Source organism: Ambystoma mexicanum, chromosome 6p (genome assembly GCF_040938575.1).
Source record: "Ambystoma mexicanum isolate Mex_15411 chromosome 6p, UKY_AmexF1_1, whole genome shotgun sequence".
Lineage (NCBI taxonomy): Eukaryota > Metazoa > Chordata > Amphibia > Caudata > Ambystomatidae > Ambystoma > Ambystoma mexicanum.
The window spans coordinates 929,855,085-929,880,979 of record NC_090935.1 but is presented as its reverse complement, the minus strand read 5'-3'; positions in this window follow the sequence as shown (position 1 = coordinate 929,880,979).

Sequence of the window (25,895 nt, the reverse complement as noted above, 5' to 3'; positions counted from 1 at the left end):
CAGATACCCGAGGGGCCCGGGGTACCGCCCAATATTCCCATCAGGACCGGCGAGGAGAACCGATCGATCCAACTGGGTGGAGGAAAAGATGCTGAACTGTGCCATCTACAGAATTGGAAGAAGATAATGCGGACATACCAGCAGAGGTCTCAAAACATCCTTTGCACCCGACTTCCCCTCGACTCGAATCAAAGCGCAGTCGGGCGGGGGGGTTTGTCAAGGGTTTTGACCCATGTTGAATCAATAGACTGGGTAGATGTGGGGATGAGCTGTCGCCGCCCATTATTCTATCCCGGAACAAACAAATCAATAGACTGGGTGGATGTGAGGATGAGCTGTTGCCGCCCACATTCACGCCAGAATCCAGGAGAACTGTGCAGTTGGCACAAGACCACTCCAAAGATACAACCTTCTTGTGGGGGGTTCCACATCACCACTCTACTGTAAGGATGCCATCAAAACAATGTTAAGCAAGGGTCCTATTCTATCAAGCAAAAGGCCACTCTATTGAAATGCAGTAATTCAAGACAGATCCCAAAAATGGGTGCAGTACCAGCGTTGTCTACAAACTAGCGCTAGCGGTCTAAACTCTGACAGGGAAACTGTATTTAGGAGTTGCAAGAGGGGCAGGGACTTCAAAGCCTGTTGGTTAATTGAAAATCCTAGCCACCTGCTGTTCCCAGAGGCCAAGAGGCTGAGAACTCTTAACACCCCAGTGACTCACAACAAGAGGGAGGATATCACATGGCCCTTATGAGTGAGAGGGAGGGGGTTTTCCCTTCAGCCTGGAGGAGAGAGACAATAGCCCCTTTCAGTTGAATGGGGTATGTTAATTTTGAATGTTGGCTGTAAACAAAGATCTGCCTGTGAGCAGAGACATGTGTTCCCTGGCCCACCCAAGCTTCTGGGGGCGGACCCAAACACTTTTGGGAGTTGAATTGAAGGCAAATATATGTTTCATAAAAACACTGATAACTCTTTGTAACCAGATGACAAATTCTTTTATTTCTTTTATTAATTTTATGCAAACAAAACAACGAAAACCAAACAAGCAGCATAATCATAATAGTTCAATTACTCATCAAGTTATCGTAGTCACTGCTCCCATTATCCCTCCCTCACCCCGTGAGCCTATTTGTCAATCTCTTTCAGTGTTTGGCACATGCGGCCGGGTTTTGTTCTCTTCGGAGTCTGTTGGATTTGATATTACTCCAAACAATTCAGTTATTAGCGTTTTCCAGGCCAACAGGGTGCCCGCCTCCCCCTCATCAGCCCTGCTACTCGCATCTTGCCATGCCACCGTTTCAGCCTCCGCCCATTTCTGCAAGTCCTTCCAAGATACATCCACCTTAGGTTCGTGGCATTTCTTCCACCCCATGGCGATCCTACGCTTCGCAAGCGCATACGCCCGATTTCCCAGTTTCTCAATATGTTTGAGTTTCCGTGGCCTAGGGAACCCGCCCAGTAAGCAGGCCCAAGCTGTGTCTGTGACAAGAGTAACCCCTTTATCAGCCAGTTTCTGTGCCACTTCTCCCCAGTAGCACCTAATAATCGTGCACGACCAAAACATATGTGTCATGTCCGCGTTTTCCAGGTTACATTTAGGACACACTTGTATTCCAGCGTTTCGGAACTTAGATATCCTCAAGGGGGTCATGTATGCCCTATGCGTTACATACAGCTGAATTTGTTTTAATCTGGCATTTCTAGACATGTTTTTGTGGTAACCCAGGGCACACTCCTATACCCCGTCCTCCATCGGGGCCCCCACTTCCACCTCCCAGTCCAGTCTCAGATGCGTCAAATTTTTCCCCACCTTAGCCATCACCATCTCATACAGTCTCGAGATCTCATGACCCCCTTCGGATATATCATACATTGTTTCCAAAACTGCATCTGGTTCTTCTATCAAAACTGTCTCTGGCCAGGTGTTCTTAATCATCCGCACCAATCTAATGTACGTGACTTATTGACCCGTGTGTAGCCCCGCCTCTTCGTTGAGTTCTATAAACTCCTTAATGGATTCCTCTTGCCAAACATCGCCTAGCGTTGCCAGCCCCACCGATTCCCAGTAGGTCCTAACAATCGCCCTCAGCTGATCGTCCCCTCCTGTCAAAGCAACCAGTGGTATCTGAGGGAGGCACGGGTATGGGACTTCCATCAAGCGACAAGCCCTACGCCAAATTTTCCATCCAAGCCTCAAACTCTCAGGACGCCCCTCATTTCAGTTTCAGACAGCCAGATCATTTCTTTCAAATAAAATGGGGCGCAGTCCTGTCCAAGCACCCTGTGCTCAGGGGTCACTTCATCAGAAAGCCACTTAACCACATATTGTAACTGTCCCGCCAAATAATAAACATCAAAATGGGGCAGTCTGATACCTCCTTTTTCATAAAAGTTCTGCAGTTTCCAAAAAGCCACTCTATTTCGGGTACCGTGCCACAGGAAATCCCTACACATGCTGTTCAATTTACTGAAAAACTTCTTGGGTATTATGTATGGGATATTACTAAAGTAATGCAGGAGCCTGGGCAGGACTACCATCTTGAGCATGGCCCCGCGCCCCATCCTCGCCAAGGGCAATCTTGCCCAGAACTGCATACTGTTTCTAATTTTCTCGACGGCTACTTCCGTATTCTATCTGTGTTCATCTTGCGCCGTGTGATATACATCTACGCCCAAATAGTGAAAAGAGCTAGTTGCCCATGGTACCTGTAGCACCGGTAGTTCATCTACAGGGATCCTCTTATAGCTACCGAGTGGGAATATGACAGACTTTTGGGGGTTCACCGAGAAGCCCGACAACTCTGCATACCTTTTCATCACTTCAAGTATGTATAAAAGATTTTCTTCTGGGTATTGCAAGTACAGCAACAAATCGTCCGCGTACAAGGATATCAAGTGTCGTTCCCCTCCTACCTCAATGCCAATGGCCTCATACTGTGCCCTAAGGCATATTGCCAGAGGCTCCAGGGCCAAGATGTAAAGCATCGGGGACTTGGGGCATCCTTGTCTGGTGCCTCTGCCAAGTTGCCATCTTTCGGATATCACCGCTCCAGTTCGGATCCTGGCAAGCGGCTCACTATACAACATCTTGGCCCACCTGATATAGCACGGCCCCATTCCATACCCTTCCAAAGCAGCCAATAGCCATGACCACTTGACCGAATCAAAAGCTTTAACTGCATCTAGAGACACTATCGCCCTCTCACCCTCGTTCTTACTACCCCATTCGACCACCCGGTGAAGTCACCTATGGTTGTGTGTTATGTTTCTGCTCGGGACATAACACATTTGATCAGGATGTATGAGTCTACCAATCACTTTCTGCAATCGATTTGCTAGGACAGCAGTGAGAATCTTGCTGTCCTGATTTAGCATCGACAGAGGCCTGTAGGAACCACATCTATGCTCCGGTTTATTGGGCTTGGGCAGCGGTATTATGATCGCTTCTCTGAGTGATTCCGGCAACCGTCCTATCTCAAATGCTTCATTAAGCATGTCCAGCATTGGGGGGAGGATTTCCTCTCTGTATACTTTATAGAATTCGCTGGGGAACCCATCTGCCCCTGGGGTCTTACAGGTAGGCAGCTGCTTCACAACTTCTTCTAACTCCTCCAATGTTATTGGCTCATCTAACTCCTCCCTCTCTTCGTCGGTTATCTTGGGCAGCCCTATGTCTTCTAACGTTTCGATTATCTTGCGCTGGCCACCTATCTCATCATCTCCATACAGCACTCTGTAATATTCCACAAATTCTTTGTTAACCCCCTTTTGCGTGGCCACCTCATCTCCATCCTCCCTGATAATGGTCCTAATCGGAGGCCTAGGGGTCTCACTTTTGTATAGCCAGGCCAAAAGGTGGCCTGTCTTGTCTCCCCCAGCGTGCTGTCTCTCAACATATTTCCTATAATTGAGATTGCAGAGTCTTTCCCAATGCCCTGCACATTGTTGCTGTAGTTGGAGTACCAGCTCCGTGTCTACGTCATCGCTCTTCAATGCTGTTTCTAGCTCAGTTTCCACCCTCTGTAGGTCAGCCAAGATCCCACCCTGTAACCCTCTTGACTTAGCAATGACCGCCCCCCGCAACACCACCTTAAAAGCTTCCCATGGTGTGCCCGCAGAATCAACACTCCCAGTATTCTCTTCAAAGAAGTTAGTAATCTCTTCCCTTATATCTTCTCTAAAAACTGGATCTTTGAGCGCCTCCACTCGGAGGCGCCATGTAGGGATCTTCGCCCTCGGGGGGCAATATTGCCATCCGAGGATCAGGGGCGAATGATCCGAGAGGACCCTGGCCTTATATTCGATTTGAGTAATCTCGGACATCACATCTGCTGTAGCAAAGACGCAATCGAGCCTAGTGTGCAGTTGGTGCGGGGCTGAATAGTGCTAGTATTGCCTCTCAGTGGGATGTTTCACCCTCCACGCATTTGTAAAGCCAAAATCAGTTAGCAGCATCTGCAACGCTCTCGCCGCTGGGCTAGGCTTACCCACCCTGTCATCTGATCTGTCAACCACAGGATCCAACACACAATTAAAGTCCCCAACCCAGATCACCGCGCTCCCTATACACGTACTAAGATTGGTACACAGGGTTCTGAAATATGCTGCAGTGTTTTGGCTGGGGGCATACGTGTTTATTATGCATACCTCCCTGCTCTCCACCAGCCCCCGCAATATAGCCATCCTTCCAACCATTTCAACCACCTCTTGTATCGATTTGAACGGGACATGCGGTGCCACCCAGATTAACACCCCCCGGGCATATGCATAGCATGGTGAACCCATTACGGTCCCTCTCCACTTTCTCTTAACTAGGTCCAACTTCTCGCGCGTCAAGTACGTCTCCTGTAGTAATGTGATGTCTATTTTCTGCCTTTTCAGATACATCATGATTTTGTTTCTTTTCAGGTAGCTGTTAAGGCCCCTGACGTTCCACGTTATTATCCTGAGGGCCCCCATAGGTCGTTAATAAGCTCCCTCCCGATCCTCCGTCGATTACGCCCCTTCATGCGCCGCAAGTACAACATACTGATTCCTCCAAATAGGCTCGAAACAAAACTTAAACTCCCCATAACCACACACACACTCAACTTCCCATCCCCCAACCTTCTTCCCACCCACCCCTCCCCCAACAATACCCTCCCAAACCGTTGCCCAGCTCCATTCCTGGATCTCAGGCACCCCCACATCTAGCCCTGCCTAGCGCAAGCTTCTACTCAGGGCTCAGTAGGGTAAAGCCGCCCTAATGGCCGCTGAAACTAATAATCTATTGGGGTAGGTCGGCGCGCTCTGTTGCTCCTTTCTATAAACATTACGCATACAATTGCCAAACCGTTACCAATTACAGTTACACTTACTATATTCCAGTCCAAATCGAGCACCAGGCTCAGATTGTGTACAAAGTTCAGTTAAGTACAGTTTCTCTATGCCATCAGGGTCCTCCTCCTTACTAAGTCTTCATTTGGTATGATCCTGCCGGTCACAATCCGCTTCTTGTTCCGGGCAGCCCTGCAGGTCCAGCCATGTGACAACATCCTCAGGGGTATCAAAAAATAGCGCTTTATTCTTATGTAGCACTTTCAATCGTGCCGGATACAGAAGCATGTATTCGATTCCTGCTGCCCTCAGCCTCCTTTTGACGGCTACGTAACTGTATCTCTGCCTCTGCACCAGTATCGTGTAGTCCGGGAATGCTGTGATGTTGGTGGATGCTCTCTCTATCGTGCCGCCCTTACGAAAATATTCGAGGATCTTTTCTCTGTCCCTGTAATTCAGGATCCTCGCGATGATCGGTCTTGGCCGGCCCCTGGCCGGGGTTTCCGCATTAGGGCACGGTGCGCCCTCTCCACCGTGAATCCCTGTGAAAGATTCCCGGCTCCGATCCCTTGTAGGATCATGTTTTCAATGTAGTTTGTGGGGTCTTGGCCTTCTTCTCCCTCCAGAAGGCGAACCACGCGAATGTTGTTTCTCCTCGCCCTTCCTTCCGCCTCTTCCGCACGATTTTCCAGGTTTGCAACCTGTTGTTTTAAGACATGGATCTCCTTCGCATTGCTCATGCTAACATCAGTGTTAATCTTCACCCCACTTTCCAGACCGCTGGTCCTTTCTGCAAGTGCCCTAACATCTTGACGTAGCAGGGTGAGTTCTGTACCTACAGCATCGATCTTATTCTATAGAGCTGTGCGTAGGTCCGCCATTGCCAAGTCCCATTTAGCACTTAGTCCCGTTATAGCCTCTAGGATCTGGTGCTTGTCCCCTTCGGTGGCATCCTCCGCAGGGTTCACGACCGTGCTCTGCACCGATGTTGAGGGGGTCCGTTGCGTTTTCGTGAAAGTCTCCATCGTGGGTTGCTTGGTCTTGACTCTCAACCCTTTCGCCGACATGGCGCTTCCCTCCACTCCTGTACGCCTCCACCTTAGTGCTGCTGTTGCACTGACCTTGGTCCGACCATGGTCCGGCTTCCAGGTCTCCTAACTCACATTCGAGATGGCACTTCGAATTGTCTTGCGGATGGGCTATTGCCTCACACTCCGCATTCAACTTCCGTAAGCCTCGTCACCCAAGCGTCCAATGCTATCTCCTCCTGCGGTCAGATCACCGAGACTCCATTAGCGTATCCCAGGCCGGGCGCTTTCATGGTGCTAGTTCGACCACTCTGCCATATCTCCCTATTGTATTATTCCTCCAGGCAATTTACCGCAGCCGTGTCCTGCAGTTCCGGGGAATCAGTTTTGTTTCTTCTCGGAGGCCTTGTTAGCCGCCATCTTGGTGCCGAAGCGGCCACACAGTCGCACCGACAAAAACATGTATATCTCACGATTCGCGGGGACTATGAACTTCTCCAGCGGACTTCACTTGGCGTGCGGCTTCCGACGCCTGATGCTCTAAGTTCTAGGTGCTCCTTGCAGTTTCAGCAGGTAACTTTGGCAAAAATAGAGTCGGATCATCAGGAGCTCCTCACGCAGCACATCCTATTCCATGGCCAGTTAGCCACGCCTCCCGAAATTTGGGGATCCTTAAATTGAAAACTGTGCCCACAATTCAAGACCAAACTCCAATTTGGGTGATGTTCTGGGGCAAAACCCCGCTAATTATGAATATTGTAGACACTGTATTTAAGCTAGAGACCTGGAAATTTACTGGGATATTTGGAGAAGGGGGGTGTACCTTTGTATAATTTTTGATGAAAAACCAATGTTGCAAAACCCACTAAAATCGAAAATAAGTTGCCAATTCTTAACCCAAGCTCCTAGAAACGCCAGAGTCGAAACAGGGACTATCTTAAGTAATATATGATGTGTGTATGTGATGTCAAACAACTGTGTATCTGGGAAATATGTATTTGGATCATAAATAGATTTGTGTGTAAAGATGACAGGGGAGTGTTCTTTCTGGAGGCCATAAAAATGACATCACTCTGACACACTATCCCTTCCCAAATCAGGGACCAAAGAATCTATTGACCTATCAAATCAAGAGAGGGGCAGGCTTAGTGATGCTACGCACAAACCCACTTTCAAAACACATAAAAGGAACATTGAAACCCAGGTAGAGACATTCAATTCCATTTTCTGCGGGACGCTCTGCTGGGAGACTCCAGACTTCACATCCATCAATCTCCAGAGACCAGAACTTTACTTCAGAACTTAAAGCCAGGGCCTAAACCCACAAACTGAGAACTCTTCTCAGCAGACCTCAGCATCCTTAAAATCATTTGCAAACTAATCCACAGCCGGGCGAGCTGTCTGAATTCTTTGCCAAGAACTTTTGCCAGTACACAGAAAGCAGTGTTACATCCAGAATCCACTTGATCCGGACTGGAAAGCAGAGCAGTATCCAGAACCAGAGGCCGCTGTATCCAGAGAGGCTAGACCAGCAGAGCAGAGCTGACCCAGACGCTGTGAGCAGAACCGCCCGAAGTCCGGTCCAGTTGACCAGATCCGTGACGAGGCCCATTCATTTCAAAATTAGGAGTGAGTATCCGCCAGAACTCTGTAGAACCCAATCTCTTAAAATAATCTAATCCAAACTATTTTAACCTAAGTAGAACTGCCTGTTAGTAATCCTGTCATCTGTCATTCAAAAACTGCGAGCTGTCATCTGTCATTCTAAAGCTGCAAATTGTCACCTGTCATTTTGAGTTTTGCTTTAAATCCGAAAAACTACCTTTACTAAATCGTCCGTATCTCTGGAACCGTCTGTCCTAGGAATGTGGTTTAACTTTCATTTAAAAGCTAAGATTCTAGGCTTTCCAACGAACTTTAACCATGCTACTTCTTATACTTTTGCCATAATCACGATTCACGCACTCGCGAATTTTATCGCGATTTGCGATTTGGCCTGATTTCTTTTCCAGTAAAAAAGTCAGCAGCTCCTTGCTTTCCTTGGCTAAAATCCGTTTAACCTGCTAGTTACTCATAGAGCATTGCTAAAGTGAGCCTGAACTAATATAACGTATCTCACCTTCACCCTCAACCTCCTGCAGGGAATTAAAAACAATTTTAGCACCTTTTCACTTCCTTGCAAACCAGATTAAAGTAATTCACCTGTGTTTCAAACTTCTACCTGTTTTCCTCTAAGCTTGCTGGGGGGGAAATGAATTTCATATTGTATTTGATTGCATTCCTGAGAACTGTGTGCTCCTCCTTCCATTTCTTACATTGCATAGGGGGGGGTGAATCGCCAGAGAAAAAGTGATTATATTATCTTTTGCTAAAATCATATCAAGTTATTTCTGTACTGCATTTCATTCCTCAGTGCTTTTCCCTTGAAACCATAAACGTATTTTCGCTGCCTTATCCATCCTATACCAACTCCTCATTGATTGTAAAGAGGTGTGCTAGTGTCAGATTACCCATTGTTGATCAACATTATATTCATAAGTGTGATATCAATTATTAATTTATTATAAAAGTGTGATATATATATATTGTTTAATTTTTCAAATACACCTTTTAAATTTGCATAACAAATCTAGTTCTTGGCTCAGTGGGGTCAGGGGGATTCTAAGAGATGGGTGTTATACAAGGGTTCATCATCCAGATTATAACTTGCCATAAAAATATATAAATAAGAGCTTCCCTTGGGCATCCCAGACAAGGCACTGATTTAGTGGGATTGCTTGATTGGAGTCACTTACACCCTTTGGTAATAGGGAAGAAGACAGCACTGTGCATTAAAGAGAAAAAGGATATGGATAGAGCCTCCGTATATTTAGTGAGTCTGGGATCTCACTGTTCAGTGTAAAAGGTGCATGGGAACAATTCGTAGTTGTGGTAGAGACCCTTGTTGTTCTGGCAACTCCTCACCAGATGAAAAAGGGGTGTTGGAACAAAAAAGATGAATTTATTGTGCTTATAGTTTCTCTGTTATTGTGGTAGTTAGTGGTTGCTTGAGTAAGGCCAGTTGTGGTGTGACATAGGAGGTGTGAGAGAAGGGTGTGTTTTTGCATATGTGGGTGAGGGGGGATTGTGAATAAGGGTAATTGGGGGATGTAATACATGGGTATTGGAGAAGGGGATTGTTCATTGCGGCGGGATAGGGCTGTTGAAACATATTGCAAAATACTGATTGAAAGGGGTGGCTACAATGGAGTCAATAACTCTGTTGGATTATATGTCTAAAGCCCTTGCTCCCTTCCAAGATAAGATTCTTAAATACCATAATGAATGGGCTTTGGAAACAAAGGGGGTGGGAATTATTGAAATCATGGCCAGAGCAGGGAACAATTAATAGGGAGATATTGAGGTATATGTTTTTAACAGCTAAATGTAAAGGAAGGAAACTAAAAAATTGAAAATAAGTGTTGGAATTATGGAAAATCGTGGAAGATTTGGACGATAGGCCTGTGGATTCTTCGACAGAGATATGTGCAGTGATCATTCCGTGTAGTACAACTACTACTGTGGCTGTCATCCTGAGTGCCCACGCAGTACTTGTTGAGACAGACCAGTGTCCCCCGTTAGGGTTTTTATCTCACATGTGCTGCGTCAGGATACACAAATTGCATGTATGTCCCTTTGGCCATCATGACTCCTCCACAACCCACACTGGCTCAATATCAGAATTTTCCTAAACCCACCGCGTCAACTGCTGTGAGAGGTAGGGGATCAGAGGGAAACTATAAGAAACCACAAACAGAATTGGTAGATTCACTAAGAAAGGTGGAGGATGAACCAGCCCCATTAAAAATAGAGAGGAGGAGCAGCAAGGGACTTATGTAGGGGTGGATGAATGGAGGACAAGGGATATTTTGCTTCAGATAGATAGCACAGTTATCAAGGGTGTGCATATAGAGAAAGAAAGGGAAGACAGGATGAGGCAAGAGGAAAGTGTCCATTATGGCACGGAGAGGTCAGAGGAAGAGTGTGACTATACACACGAAGGAGAACAGAAGTGGGATACAGCAGATAAATTGGAAAAGCAGCCACCAGTGATTTCTCTGTGAGTAGAGAGCTTGTGGGGATCTAGGCTATAGAATAGGTTTGGATGAACGGCAGTAGCCAAGAGGTGGGCATCTAATCTGCTGTGAGATGAATACCCGTGACCCCAGATTTGTTCTTATATGGCATTCCCATATTGCTCATTGCAATATGGCAAGTAGCAAACAGATATTGGTGGGTACCATCTGAGTTTCTGTTCAGTACCGCCCAGCCCCAGCAGGTTGTTGCAGGAACCATCATTGAATTGCACATAGAGAGGGTTCTAGTGGCGGAAGACAAAATTGCATTGATAGCAGTTGATTCAGACAAAGGGGAATGGCGTACAGTTCTGTGCATTGATCTAACCATCCTGATGAAAAATGTCCAGATAAGGACATATCTGAGAACAGAGAAAATTAAGGGGAAATGATATTGGAGGTGGGTGTCCCCTGTGAGATCATGATACAGTATCAATATGTCACTTGCCCCATATCCCCTATTTTGCTTTAACACATTTGTCTCAAGTATCTGATCAGTTGTGGACAAGTCATCCTCATAATGTGTGTGAAACATTTTGCCAATACGTATTACTTTGCAACCTGATGCTGTGTTACCTCAAGTGAAACAATATCGTTATCAAAGGCAGCAGAGGAGGGAATATATTACACCATCATGGCCCTTTTGCATGAGGGTATAATGGATGCTATTCCTAGCTATGTGACTGGCTCACTACCATAGGCGGTGGTGTAGCATTTATCATGAAAGATTTTCTTGAGGCCAGACATATCCCATCCAACCTGGGTGGAAACCCGACTCCCTTGCTATAAAAATCTCAATCTCCCCCAACACTACCATCACCATCAACCTGGTCTATCGCCCCCTGGCCCACCTATGGACTTCCAGGACAACCTCACTCACCTCCTCGCAGAAAACCTTAAGACCACACCCAAAAGAATCCTTCTAGGGGACCTCAACCTCGGATACAATGATAGAAAGGACAAACCAGCCAAAACCCTCTCACTAGCCTTACAAGAACTAGGCTTCGACCAAAAAATAAACACTCCCACGCACAACAATGGACATAACCTTGACTGGATATCCGACCACAACTGTGGTATTGACATCAGTTCCGTCACCCCACCCCTTGGTCTGACCATCACCTCATTCACATCTTCATCCCCATTGTAACCACCAAGGTGTACAAACCTAACCCTATCCCCCCAGCCCTGGCAAGAAGGGCAAAAAATCTTACTAAAGAAAAGATCATAGCCCATCTCAACACCCTCACCACTGATCTTGAATCCACTGACCAATCCGTGCTAGCAGACAGCGCTGCTATAGACACTATCGTCCCACTACAAAAGAAAAAGGCTAAAATTATGAAACACGCCAACACCTGGTTCTCCTCGGAACTAAAAGAACTCTGCACTCTAAAGCGCAAAGCGCTGAACACCTGGCAGAGATCACCATCTGAAGCCACCCTATCCTTCTATAAAAAAGTCACTTCTCAATACAAAAAAGACATAATCACAGCCAAATCTGCCTCATTCAATGGCAGAATCACAAATACTACTTCTGAATCCAAAGAGATCTTTGCCTTTTCAAAGAACTCACCACCCCAGCCACCAAATCCCAAGATGTCATTAAAGACCAATCCTGGTGCAACTCAATACAATCTGCCCTACTTAACAAAATCCTACTCTTGCAAGAAGAAATCAAAGAGTACCACAAAAACTTATCACAGCATATTGAATGAACCACCAGCCCCAAAGACAAGTCAACCCCCAGCGCAGCACCTCCTACCACTAAAGACCCAATAACTCCATTTAAATTTAGGCAAATAACTGAACTTGAAGTAATTGAGATAATGAATAAAATCAAACATTTCAACTGCAAAGGAGATGCCTGCCCAGCCAAACTAATTAAAGACTGCACAGAAACTCTTGCCCCTTTTCTCAAATCCTTTATTAATGCATCCTTCAAATCCAACACTGTTCCAGACAGTCTAAAAGAAGCCGGGGTGCGCCCCCTTCTAAAAAAAACGTGCCTACACACAAATCCAGCAATATCTCGAGGCAAACCACATCCTAGGTAAAAGACAGTCAGGCTTCAGACCAGGACATGGGACTGAGTTAGCCCTACTTGATCTTAAAATTCAATTTAGCGATATCATGGACAAAGGCAAACCAGCACTTCTCCTCCTTCTGGACTTGTCCGCTGCCTTTGAGCTTGTCAACCATGATATCCTAGGCATGCACCTAAAAAAATAAGCACATTTTTCACCCAAAGCCATCGCCTGGGTGGCCTCCTTCCTAAATGGTAGACTCATGAAAGTCTTCTCGGATACTGCATCTGACACCCTTACCACCATACACTGTGGCGCCGCTCAGGGCTTTTGCACCACCCCTACACTCTGCAACATATTCACCCTCCCGCTATTCAAAGATCTCGACTGTCGCAATATAGCATAAGCCAACTACGCTGATGACATGCAGGTACTACTCCCACTTACTGAGACCTATGATGAAGACGCAGCAGCACTAACCAAAATATACTCAGCCATTCAGACCTGGATGGCCGCAAATGGCCTCTGCCTTAATGGGGATAAAACGGAGATCCTCGTATTAGGTACCAGAGAAACCCTCAACAAGCTCCCACCTCAATACAAAACCTTCAACATTGACAACACCACCATTACAGTCTCCTCAACTGTTAAAACTTTAGTTGTCCATCTTGGCTCCTCGCTATCCATGACTCGCCAGGTTAACACCATAGCCTCCTCAGCCGCACTCACCACTAAAGTGATCAATGCAGTTAAACCTTTTCTTTCCACCAAAAAACTGCCTCTCCATCGCCAGAGCCCCAATGGGTGCAAAGCTGGGCCACTGTAATGCCTTATTCCTGGGCACCTCTGCAAAAAACTTGAACACACTTCAAATTACTCAAAACAATGCCCTCAGGGCAGCACTGAGCATTCCCAAAAGGGAACATATCTCCCAAGCTAAGAAAGATGCCCACTGGCTACCGGTTAAGGAACACATGCTCTTCAAATGCCTGGCCATCACTCACAGATGCTTCTCATCAGACGCCCCACCCTACTTATCTGAAAGAATCTCACTCAATTCCTCTAACAGGACTATGAGAACCCACTTTTCCAGTCATATTTATGTTCCCACGTTCAAAAGAACAAAAGCAGGGGGGTCCAGTTTTCAGCACCTTGCCCCCAAAACTGGAATTTCCTGCCCACCACACTAAGAAACGAAAGATCCTACTCCACCTTCTGCAAAACAATAAAAAGAAAATTGTTCTGTTAAATGTATCTACTGCATTTGTATCTGCATGAATATACTTGCTGCTTCTCTGTAACCCACCAACAGCAAAAAGTACATTCTTCTTCTGTATCTGTTTTATTCCATGCTTTGTCACCGGTGAAGTGTTTTCATATGTTAAGTTAAACACTCTGTAACAACGCCACAATGCCGCAGGGCCGCTTGTGCACTTTATAAATGCAAATAAATAAATACATAAATTATGTGAGGATGTCTTGGATAACGGAGATGTGTTTTTTGTTGAAGTGTCATCAACTATTGATCAATAAACTGGTCAGAGACATACTGGGGCAGCAGTGGTGCGGTTGGTGGATGGTGAAAATGAGGTTTCTCTAACTCTGAGGGTTTCTGGTCAGTTCTCAGCACAAGCAGCAGAATTAATTGCTCTCATTGAAGCACTTGAGGCAGCACAAGGGTGCTGAGTAACAATTTATTCAACTTGGTATACATCACAATTACCGTTCATTCTGGATTGTCAAGATGGATGCAGAGGGAATTCTGTAGCGTGGATGTGTCTCCAGTGCAGCATGCCGCATTGTTAGATCAACTAAGTGTGTCTCTTTCGGAGACTTTGCTCGCCGCAGTGGTTAAATGAGCCACCCAAATGAGAGGTGCAGATTTTGTTTCTCTCTGTAACCAAGCAGCAGACAGAGCAGCCAACCAGGCACATATTTGCCACTCCAAGACAATCCTGAACATCCTGTTTTTGTGAATATAGAGTTGCAGTTGCAAGTTACACAGCCTGTGGATGAAATGATTGAGATCCAAAACCAGGCACCACAGAGTGAGAAGTTGATGTTGCAAAGGAGGGGGTCTGCACTATCTCCCTCTGATTTGGTATGGGGACAAACAAGTACAGGGAAGGTAGTGATGCCCCAAGCATTGGTGATGGTGGCATTTGATCAAATTCACTAGCCCTCCCATTTATCCAGACAACATATTGCACAAGACATCCAAGAGGATTGGTATGTGCCTAACATTCAGGAATTACAATCCATGTTTACAGCTAATTGTATGGTGTGCCAAACATATAGTACTTAACAAACATTATAAACATTGATGGGTATCCTGCCAATCCCAATTGGTCAATTGCGTGATTTATACATAGATTTAGCCGATATGGGACAATGATGTAATTCTTATTGCTATCTGATAGTGGTAGTGTGTCCTTTCTCCCATTGGATTGATGCTGGTCCATCTACACCTCCCAATACTAAATCAGCCACCAGATTTTTGGTGAGAGAAGCGTCTGCCCAAGGGGGAGTGTGCGATACTCTTAAAAGTGACAACGGCACACACTTCTTCAATGAGCTTTTCACGGATATTGCAGTGTTTTGGGTAATAAAGCACAAACTGTGTTCTATTTATCACCCTCAGGCTACCCGGATTGTACAAAGGATGAATGGATTACTTAAAATTAAGTTATTGAAACTCTGTGCCACACTGAAAAGGAACTGGGTGCATTGTCTACATTTGGCCTTGTTCAGTTTGAGGACTCAGCCATGTTAGGACCATCACCTCTCCCCTCATGAAATAGTTAAAGGGAGACATATGCATATGGCATTTCTTTCCTGTGTGTAGTGCTTCTGATGCTCACAGGGCTGCGTTGATTCTGGGGGAGGAATTCCATTTGTTTTTAACTCAGTTAACAAAGTATATAAAACTCCTTTCTCAATAGATTGCTCCACGATGATCGGAAGAAACTGAAAACATCACTGCACCACAATCTGCAAGCGCGCCACCATGGAAATTGTTTACTAATGATAAAGTCAATGTAAAAGATTTTGTTAGAAGGTGGAGTGTACCCTGTTACAATGGCCTGTACACAGTGGTGGATGCTACTCCCCTTGCTATCAAAGTAAAAGAATGGAGGTATTGGGTGCATTTGTCTAATTTTAGGAAAGTTGTAGGAAAGCACCCCCAACATTACCACCAACTTTAAGCATTTTATCTGAGTGTTTTTAATTCAGGTGTATTCTTTCGTGACCTGGGTTTAGGTGATTACAGTAAGAACTGCATTTTATTGATCATTAAGTGGTGTTTTTTTTTCTTTCTCCCATTTTTTATTTACAGTGTCATTTGTTAAGAGAAACATTTGGACATTATGTATATACAAAGGAGTACATTTATTTATGCTTTTAAAAATATGTGTTCACAATGAAGTTGCTATTCAATATTGCTTCCGCTAATGTGTGGGGTTGTGTTTGGTTTATTTTTATATATGTCTTGTGCAGTTATATGGGTAGGCCATATAAAATGGGGGTGGTGTATAGTACTTTAAAAGGATTCATGCAGGCCACACATGCCCACTTTTTGATACATTATTTGAAGCCACAACACCAAGTGACGAATATTTAACTACAGTGGTCAACTTTAAATGGATTAAAATACACAATACTCATACATGAAATTTAAGAATGTGAGTGAAAAAGGGGTTTGGAGGAAGAAAAGGAATATGATCAGTACAAAGGTGTAGTGTTTGATACAATGTCCACCCAGAATATAATAACATGGGGTTAAGTCATATGAACTCAGTAGTGAAACAGAGCTACACCGGGAGTTGGTATCTCTGCTCCTTCATCCCCCATGTGTCTAAAGCACCCAAAATGCTAGTACCACAAGAAATATTGCCCTTAAATTTCCAGTGCTTGCACTTAGCACTGTGTCGGGTTTGCAGTTTATTAGGAGGACACAAGGTACAAGTGTTGTTAATGAACAGAGATGGAGAGAAATGGGCCAAGGAAAACAGTGCCCCTCAATGCAAGTCATGGCCCATGTTAAAGCTGGAAGGAGTATTGTTCTGGTCAATCAGATGGGAGAAAGCAATGGTGAGCTGTGCAGCAGGGGGGTTGGCAGGGTTTGGAGAAGACATTTTATGAAAAATCAATAAGAACTGTTTTGCAATATGGACTGCATATATACCTAAACTAACATGGATCGAAGCACGTGAAACTCTAGTAAAAGTGCAACAAGCAGATGAATATTAGTTCTGTTTTCGAGAGCATGGAATGGTTCCAGTAGGCACCAACTATAAGTGCAACAAAACACTATTTATTCCATACCTTGCTAAAGGAGCAGCAGCATTAATGGACATGTATTAGGTGTGCAGCCAACAAGCATACCTTCATCTTCCACCTTCCTGGCGAGGAACGTGTGCGCTTACAACATTGCACTCTGCAATCCTAGTGGTGCCAGAAGTACACTTGATAATGGCTTCCACGCATGAGGTATCGCTATCCATTCCACCCTCCATCCAACCCCTCCAGGTGTAGAAGAGGAAGTGGTCAGTGAAGTTAAGAAGGAGAAGACCAAATTATTTGTCAGAAGAATCATCCAAGTTGCTCAAAGCAATTGCAGACAAATATTGGTGCTACACTAAAACACAAGTTTACTGTGCATCACTCTTGACTCCAGGAGTTCAGGCTGCTGTGAATGCCAAGTGGTTGCAGATTGTTTGGTGGGAAGTGATCCAGGCAGTGAATGTTACCGAACAAGGCCTCAATGCTGTCAAGAGTGAGCTGAGGTCAATACGGTTAATGTTGCTTCAGAACCGGTACGTCTTGCATCTCCTGACGGCGATGGAAGTGGGTGTGTGCAAAAAGATTGGGTTGTCAAATTGCACGGAAATACCCCCAAATGATGAAGTGAAGGGATTGTTGACCCACATCATAGGGACCTTGCACAAGTTAAAGACTGGTATGGAGAGTGAAGCATGTGTGCAGGCCGAAGATTGGTTTGATACTTTGTTTTCTTGGGTGCCATACTGGCTTGGGGCACTTGTGAAGATTTGGTCAAAATCATGGTGTCCCTGTTGGTGTTGTTCTGCACATGCCAGATGATGCTCGGGTACAAAGGATGGGCAGGTTAAAACTGAGGATTCAAATAAGCCACATATGGTTAGAATAGAGCAACCTATCTATACCGAAGGGGTACTAATGTAATGGTGGTCAACTCATAGAACTCACCAAAAAATTGCAAAAGAAGTCAAAAAGGAGTGTACGATGGTATAAGAAGTAACACAATTTTATTCAGGGCCACAGATGCGGCCGAGACAGCAAATTCAAACATTCGGGGAATAGAACTGCATGAAAAGGTGCTTTCAATGAACCACCTTCAAAACAAACACTTTTATAGAAATCACAATTATTAGCATTTGCGATTGTGCAACATAGAAACAATCTACCAACACAAAATTGATTAGACCTCCTATTTTTGACCGTTATAGGAATACATGGATTGCGATTGATGTTTAGGTCCATGAACCTTCCCACACCACCCTCAATTACAGACCTCTGATCACACAAACCACACCCAATTCCCACAACACACAATGATGTCATTGAAACATTTGAGACAACCAGCAGAACTTTATTATTCTGCCCTGGTCGCCTCTTCCAAACTCTCATGGGAACGGCTACCCACCATGACTCCATCAGAGCCTTGAACCACATACATACTGCTGCATAATTGTTGCATATTGGGAACACTCTAACCCTCTTCCCAGGGAAAATGGTCTGCGGTGATTTGAAACAGTTGTGGTTTTTGCCGGCTTCGCTAGAAAGTCACATTTCATAAATTATTTTGAATTATAAAATGGTCATATATTCTTCTTTCACTGGCAGACCCTGTTAGCTAAAATATAGCAACCTCTGTGTGCTTCTCTTAACGTTGGCCTGGGATCACATGCTCTGTGCTAATGAACCATCTGCAGCGGCCTTTGCTGCAAACAAAATGCTTGCACACATTTAAAGCAAAAGCAACCTTTTGGGGCCTATTTACTGCACTTCATTCTTCCGCTAAGGTTGATTACACTTAGCTGTGCCCCACGATTTATGGATTAGTTTCATTAATCTTTTCATTTCACAGATATCAGAAAGAGCCCTCCTTCCCTTTTATAGTGCTACTCTCGCAGCTGATAAGTGTGTTCATTCATACCGCGCAGAACTTGAATTTTTATTTACAATGACATTGCCCCCACCAGATCCTGAGAATTACATGGAGCACTGGGTAGATTTAGCCGGCAATGGGGATTGTATATACCTTACGTGTACTCTGGAGAAATATGCACAGGATGGAGGTATTTTGCACCACATGTGTAGGGCATGAGTGTGTAAGGATGATGCGGCTAGAGAGAGAGAGAAAGGGAACATTTACTTAATAAAGGATTAAGCTAAAGCAGGGAATGTTGGGATGCATGTGCAGATTGTCACCCCTCCTAGATGTGGTACCAGTGTAAATACTGATACTGAGGAGAATCCTGGAGGCAAGGTTCCCATTGATAAAACCATACCTGCATACGAGACAGTATGATGGGCACTTTAATGAAATCCCGTAAGAAGCAGAGCGAATTAAAGGCTAAGATGAATGGTGATGTCATGCAGAGCCGAGCTGACGTACATAGAAGAGATGCAGAGACTAGAGAATGGAGATATTCTATAAGGCATAAAAAAAGTATCGAAGATAAGTGGTATCTTGGGATCAATAAACTTATGCTACAGAAAAGATGAAGATGTCAAGCTGTTTTACACATGTACAGATGCAAAGAAACGAAAGCAGACAAAGTATTCTTGAGGCTACCTAAGTAGTGAATGGATTGTGGCATGCACCTATATATATATATATATATATATATATACACAAGTGAGTGAAGGATGGATGTGTGTCGCAGTTAGAAAACAAGTGAATTACAAAGTGAATCTCAGAAAGGCGAGACTGGATGGGCCAAGAAGCCAAGGTCTTATCCGGCTGGAGTGAGCATACATTGGAATCAAATCGTGTGAAATAACAGAGCTCCTGTTCAGGAAGCATGGACAAAAACTAGCAAGACGTCAGAGGTCTATTAGAATATAGTATTTTTAATACACGAGAGGCTTGATTTTGTGGTCTTCAGTCACGTGCAGGGATGAAGTTGGACGAACATGATGGTCACACCTATGCATGAAGGCAGAGCATGCCTTCACTCCCCTAAATTCTCCAGAGCAAAGAACACTCCCAAGGACAAGTTCAAAACCCTAATTGACAGCAGACCACTGAGGTGATGATGGATGAATATGCTTATTGGTGGAAAGCTATGGTTGAAGACTAGCTCACCAGCACCTGGAAGCACAGTCTGTGTGTTGCTAGCATAGGTAGAAAAGTACTGACGGAGGTTAGAGTGCCAACCAATGGCAGGGAACCACATGATTAAGGATCCTATAGTTTATGTAGCCAATGGGACGTTGTGTATTTAGTGTCGTTCATAGTGACCTATTTTAGGGGAGGGCTTAGTTGCCCCACCTGATGTTAAGAAACCTATCACATTATTTCACCCTTTTAGATGAGTATGGATGGTATACTTAGATGTTCCCTTTGCCACTAGGTTTTTGTAGTTTGCCACGTAGGATGACGTTAGTAATACGTAGGTTGACGGCACCTATGATGATTTTTTGCTATAAAAGATTGCTTTTTTTAAGATGCATTGGGAGATCTTACGCTGAGACGTCCGTTGATGTCCATTGTACTGCCTGTTTTAGATAATTGATATTAAAACAGTTATATTTTTGCCAACTACCTGAGTAGTTTCGATTATTGATGTTTGAGGCACTTCTGCATCCCCATCCATCTCAAGGGTATTGCTACCTCATCTTAAAGGGCTGGAAAACCCCAATTCAGTTACATTTAGGAGTAAGCCTGGATCCTCACAGGCCACGTTGAAAATTGCCTGCTGAGATCATGTTGGTAACAGGCTGCTTATCACGTGATTAGGATTGAAGGTAGGGTGGTGCCAGATGAATGAAACCAATTTCCTTGCAGTGTCTCAAGATGGACGAGAATGCTACCCACGTGTGGTGAAGATGGTCGAGATGACAGGGGAACCGATTGGAAAATGGGCTATGTGGTATTATTAGCATGCATAGAGGTGGTATCCAATGTGGGTGGGGGACAAACACTGTATTTCGATTAAGTGATATGTGACAATTTTTATGTTTATAATCTGAGTCGTGTACGGAGGGTGAGCAAGTTCTGTGGCAGTGGACTTATGATACCATGGTCACCGTTTTTCTTTTGTATACAAAATAAAACTTGTGTCTTTCTCGAAAAAGGGTGCATCTAGCTTTTTTCCTGAGTGGTTTGTATTTTCTTGGTCTGATCATTGGGGAGTTACCTACAGTACTGCTGGGAACACATTGATGTCAAGATACCCGGTTGTTTAAAGGATCCCACAAGCAAGTTGTGATTTGACTACGCACAGTATGGCTATGCAACTGCGTGGAGAGGTCTAACGACACCTGCTTGGGCACCTGTATACCTAATTACATGTATGAACATGCATCCCTGACAGCTTGACCTTCAAGCATGCAACATATACAAGCACACATTGTCGAGGTACTAGTGCTTATGGTGTTGGCCCCAGCACAAACATTTGGCATGATCACAGGTCAGCACTGGCATCACATGCATTGGAATTACACATCACATCCCCATCCCTGACATTTACAGACATCCATACACACATGTAAATCTCATCTTATGAGTGTGGATGACTTCACTTGCAAATGTGCAACCCATAGAGGTGCCCTGCATTCATGTCCCTCACATAGCCACAACATCGTAATCTGGCATCTGTACTGTCAGATAACTTGTACTCATCAACGAACATTGTGTGTGCAGGAAGGCACCACATCACCAAGAACCAACAGTGCACATATGCATGTCCAATCAACAGATGTCTGCCATCACATATGCCCAGCATTGGCAGGAGGCTGCATGCCACTGTGGATCACTGCAACATGTATGCTGTATACAGAATGGATGACCTGCAATCATGCATGCCCATGCATGCATACAGTGTAGAGCAGTGCACCACATGGGTACTCACCAGCAGCTTCCAGACATCCTTGCCACTCACAGATTTGGGTGTGGAGTGCTGGATCCATCTTCTCGAGGACCCATCCTGTGATAGCCCACGCAATGCACCTCCACGGTGGGACCTGCCTCGTGGACTGCCACTGCATTGGTATGGCTCCAGGTCTTGAGGTCCTCCCAGCACTTCCTGACAGTCTTCAAGGAACAGATTTCCACCTGCTCCGCGTTGATGGCAGCTATGATCAGCTCCCATATCTGGTGATGTCCTTTGTGTCCATGCTGGGTCGCTGGGTTGAAGAGGGTGTCATAATTCTTCAGCACACGATCCACCAGGATGCCAACTTCGGTGGAGGTGAAGTTGACATGAGGGTGCCACTCGATGCAGACGAAGATGATGGTGTCGACATGGTAACCCCAGAGGCAGGTGTGGGCTAGCTGCGTATTGGAAATGTGGTGTGGAGCTGTTGTGGTGATTGTACAGAGAGGAGAAAGTACCAAGATGCCAATTGAGGTGGTCCTAGGCCCGACACAGGAGAACAGGCAATAGTGAAACAGCTAGCACACCAAAACAGTGCTGGTGGGCAGCAGGTGCTTACACTCAACCAGGGAGCAGCAAATAGTGAGGTGGGAGGCAGTACAGGGCACGAGGAGGCAAAGAAAATGGCACAGAGGCAGGAGCAAGGCCGTATTGCATCCATTCACGAGGCAGCATGGAAAACAGAGTAAGGGACCTTAGCACGTAAGTTACGTGCTACATGCTGCATGCAGCATGCCTATGCATCCCGCAGAAATGACGGGGATATTAAAGAGATGTAATACTCTTTACCAGTGGTGCTCGAAAAATGGTTACTGAGAATGTGCTATTGCTGACAGATATTTGGGGGTGAATCACAAGCCCTCACATTACGGGTACTGCATTTTTTTTTCTTGGGCGTGCCTATCACATATGTATTTTTGGGGAGTTTGGGGTGCATATGCATATCACATATGCATTGTTTTGCTTTTTGATGCCCTCTTTGTATCGCGTATGCATTTTGTGGGTTTTGGTGAATATACAGTATGTGTAAGCCTTATATTTTGCTTTTGTAGGCCCACTACATAATGTGTGCTGCTTTTTTGTGGTTTGGGGTACCTATACAGTATTACCTACATATTTATTTGCTTTTGGAAGCCCTACACATATCGTGTACTGCATTTTTTGGGTTTGGGGTGTTTGTACGGTATCACATATGCATTTTCTGCTCCCACTATGTATCCCATCCTGCATTTCCTGGGTTTGGGGGGCCTTGGAGCATTGCAGGACTACTCATCTACATTGTACCTCACGTAGCCTGTATTGTTTTGTGGTGTGATACATTTTATGGGGTTGATTTTAATTTTGTCTGCACCTTGAGTGGGAAGGCTCCAAAAGGGAGATGCCAGGGACGTGGTAAGGACACGTGTGCCCCATCCCCAGCAGGAGCCCCTACAGGTGGTCCAGCATCAACAAGGGCCACTAGGACCAAGAGGGGACACCCTGCAGAGCAGGAAGAGAAACCACCCCATGATCAGTCACAGGTGAAGGAGATGCCAGAGAGCCACCCTAAAAGAAGCACTTCACTGATGAGGAGCTTGAAATCCTCAGAGCATATGCAACTGAACACCATGCTGAGCTCTACCCCTTGGCAGGCAGCACCCATACTCCCACCCAACAAATGAGGATGTGGCAGGAGGTCACAGACCTCATAAACACCTGTGGTGTGGAGAGGAGCACTGCTAAAGCGGTCCACGAGCGGATGGGATGACCTGTTTCGGAGGACTAAGCATAAGCTCATTGGCAATTGGAGGGTAGCCACCTGAGCAGGAGTAGCTGACTCAATTTGAAGAGATTGCAAGTGGACTCATCAGCAGTGAGCAGGTGCAAGACATGGGAGCCATGGATGCCTATAGCGACACATCTGGTGAGTGCCATTTGTATGTATCATATGTGTAGACATGTATGCATGACATGCTTATATATGTGTTGTGGTACAGATGGCTGCAGTTGGCAGCCATCCATAGGCACTGCATGTTTGCTACTGTGTACACTACTGTCAAATGACCTGCATTCAGGAAGTTGGTTGTGTGGTTTCCGTGTGCGGTAAATGTTGTCACAGTACACATCACATCACTGTAATCTGGCTTTCACATCTATGCCAGTACTTGTATGAAGGGCAGTTTCTACCCAACTTGTTGCCCAGGGCAAAACCCATGAATGTGCCCCTTGACTGGCACACATCACTCCAAAGCTACACCTCTATGTCACGCAAATAAACGTTCTCAATATCAATGAATCATTGCTAAACAAATGAAGCCGATCTCATTGATTTTTAATTCAAGTACTTTATGATATCTGATGTGAAAATATAACTGTTGCTGCTCGAATCAATGGTTCTTTTGTCACCTGCTCTTAGGGAAGTCCTTTCCTGAATGCATTTTCAAACAGACAGTACTGACACACTGTATTGTGACCAGCCTGCCAGGGTCTCAGTGCCACCCACCCCTGCCCTGTGTTGCAGGTGTTCTTTTCAAACAACCTCACTAGACCATCTCAAAATACCCCTGTGAGAGAGGGCAAGGGGATAAATAGCACTGATGAATGTTCCTGTCTGCTTTACATTAAATCACAGAGCATTTGGGAATTGAAACAATGATCAGAGGGCTCTATATTCAATTGATCTGTGATGAAAAGGGTGTGCGTGTGAATCAGTAAATACATGATAGACGCATGGCTTGATGCTCACATCACTGTTCACAACACTCAATATAACACTGCAATGTTTTTAACCATGAAACATGCATACTTATTCAGACATCTTAATTAATTGCATTATTGGATACATCAGCCACTCAGATGGGTTATAAGGGCTCTTTTGTTCCTTGTTTCAGGAGCATTTTAGATGAGGATGGGCTGGATCTCAGTCTGGGCATACCCATTCATCAATACAGAAACAGGTTTAGAGAATAATGTCCATAGCCAGAAACAGATGCCCTACAAGAGACACCCAATCAAGAGGAAAATATGTATGGAAGGATTGTACTTCTTACTAATTTTAGCCTGACCAGTAATGAGCCGGTCCACCTGCAAGGGCCACCTTTAAGGGCCTTGCCTGTCTGCACATTTCAGGGCATGGAAGACACCCTCACCGTATGCTACAATCAGCGACCACAGGATCGCCCCAGTCTTCAGTCACTCACACCGTGCCACTTGCTTGCCTACGCACCAGCCCGCGCCAAATCCAAGGTAAGCATATAGCTGCAGCTGCATGCACTAATTCTGAACTGCGCACAGTAGCAAATCTATACTGCCACCCTTACCCACCCTGCCCCCCACCAAATGACTACCCCCTTGCTGCTTATCATCTCTGCCAACAACTACTTAAGGTGCCCAACCTGAGCCTGCCCCATCCCCTTCCTACCTCCACTCAACATAATCTCTCTCTCAGCCTTACGGCTCCTACCTGGCACCCACTGAAACATGACTTTGTCTCAACCAAATCATATGCCTGCACCCAGGATCTCGAACCATTCCTATCTCCACCCTTGAACACCCACTTACTGACCTCCCCGAGAGACATCAGATATGCCAGACTTGGCTCGTGCACCACTGCGCCGCCACCCACCACACACCAGTAACCCCCACTCTGACCCATCACCCACACCAGCCTTCCACCTAGAATACTGTGCTCCACTGTGCCCTTATCAATACAAGATCCCTTTGTGCCCATGCCATTGATATCCACAACCTCACAGAAGTCACACACCTTGAGCTATTAGCTATAACTGAATCATGGCTACACAGCCACCCCATCCTATCATTTGCCATACCCCATGGGTATTCCATCATCAGGAAAGATATAACATACAAACCCGGAGGCAGACATGCCCTCATTTTCAAAACCAGCATCACAATGAGAGAGATAACGTCACCATTGCAACACGGATACGAGATCCTGCATGGAAATCTCACCCTTGACGCACAGACAATTAATCTGTCTCTACTATACCACCAACCTTAGGATCTTACCTCACCAGACTTAGAACTCCCTCTCTTCCTCACCCCTCTCATCACCCCCACAACCAGAATTGTCTTACTTCGAGACTTAAATCTAGGCTACATTGACTGCACTGACAAATGAGCTAAGGCACTCACCTCAGCCCTGAATGACCTGAAGCTCCAACAAATGGCTGAGTCTCACAATCACAACAAGGGCCGAACACTCGACTGGATCGGGTAACTTAACACCAACTTACCACTAACCTCCACTTACCCACT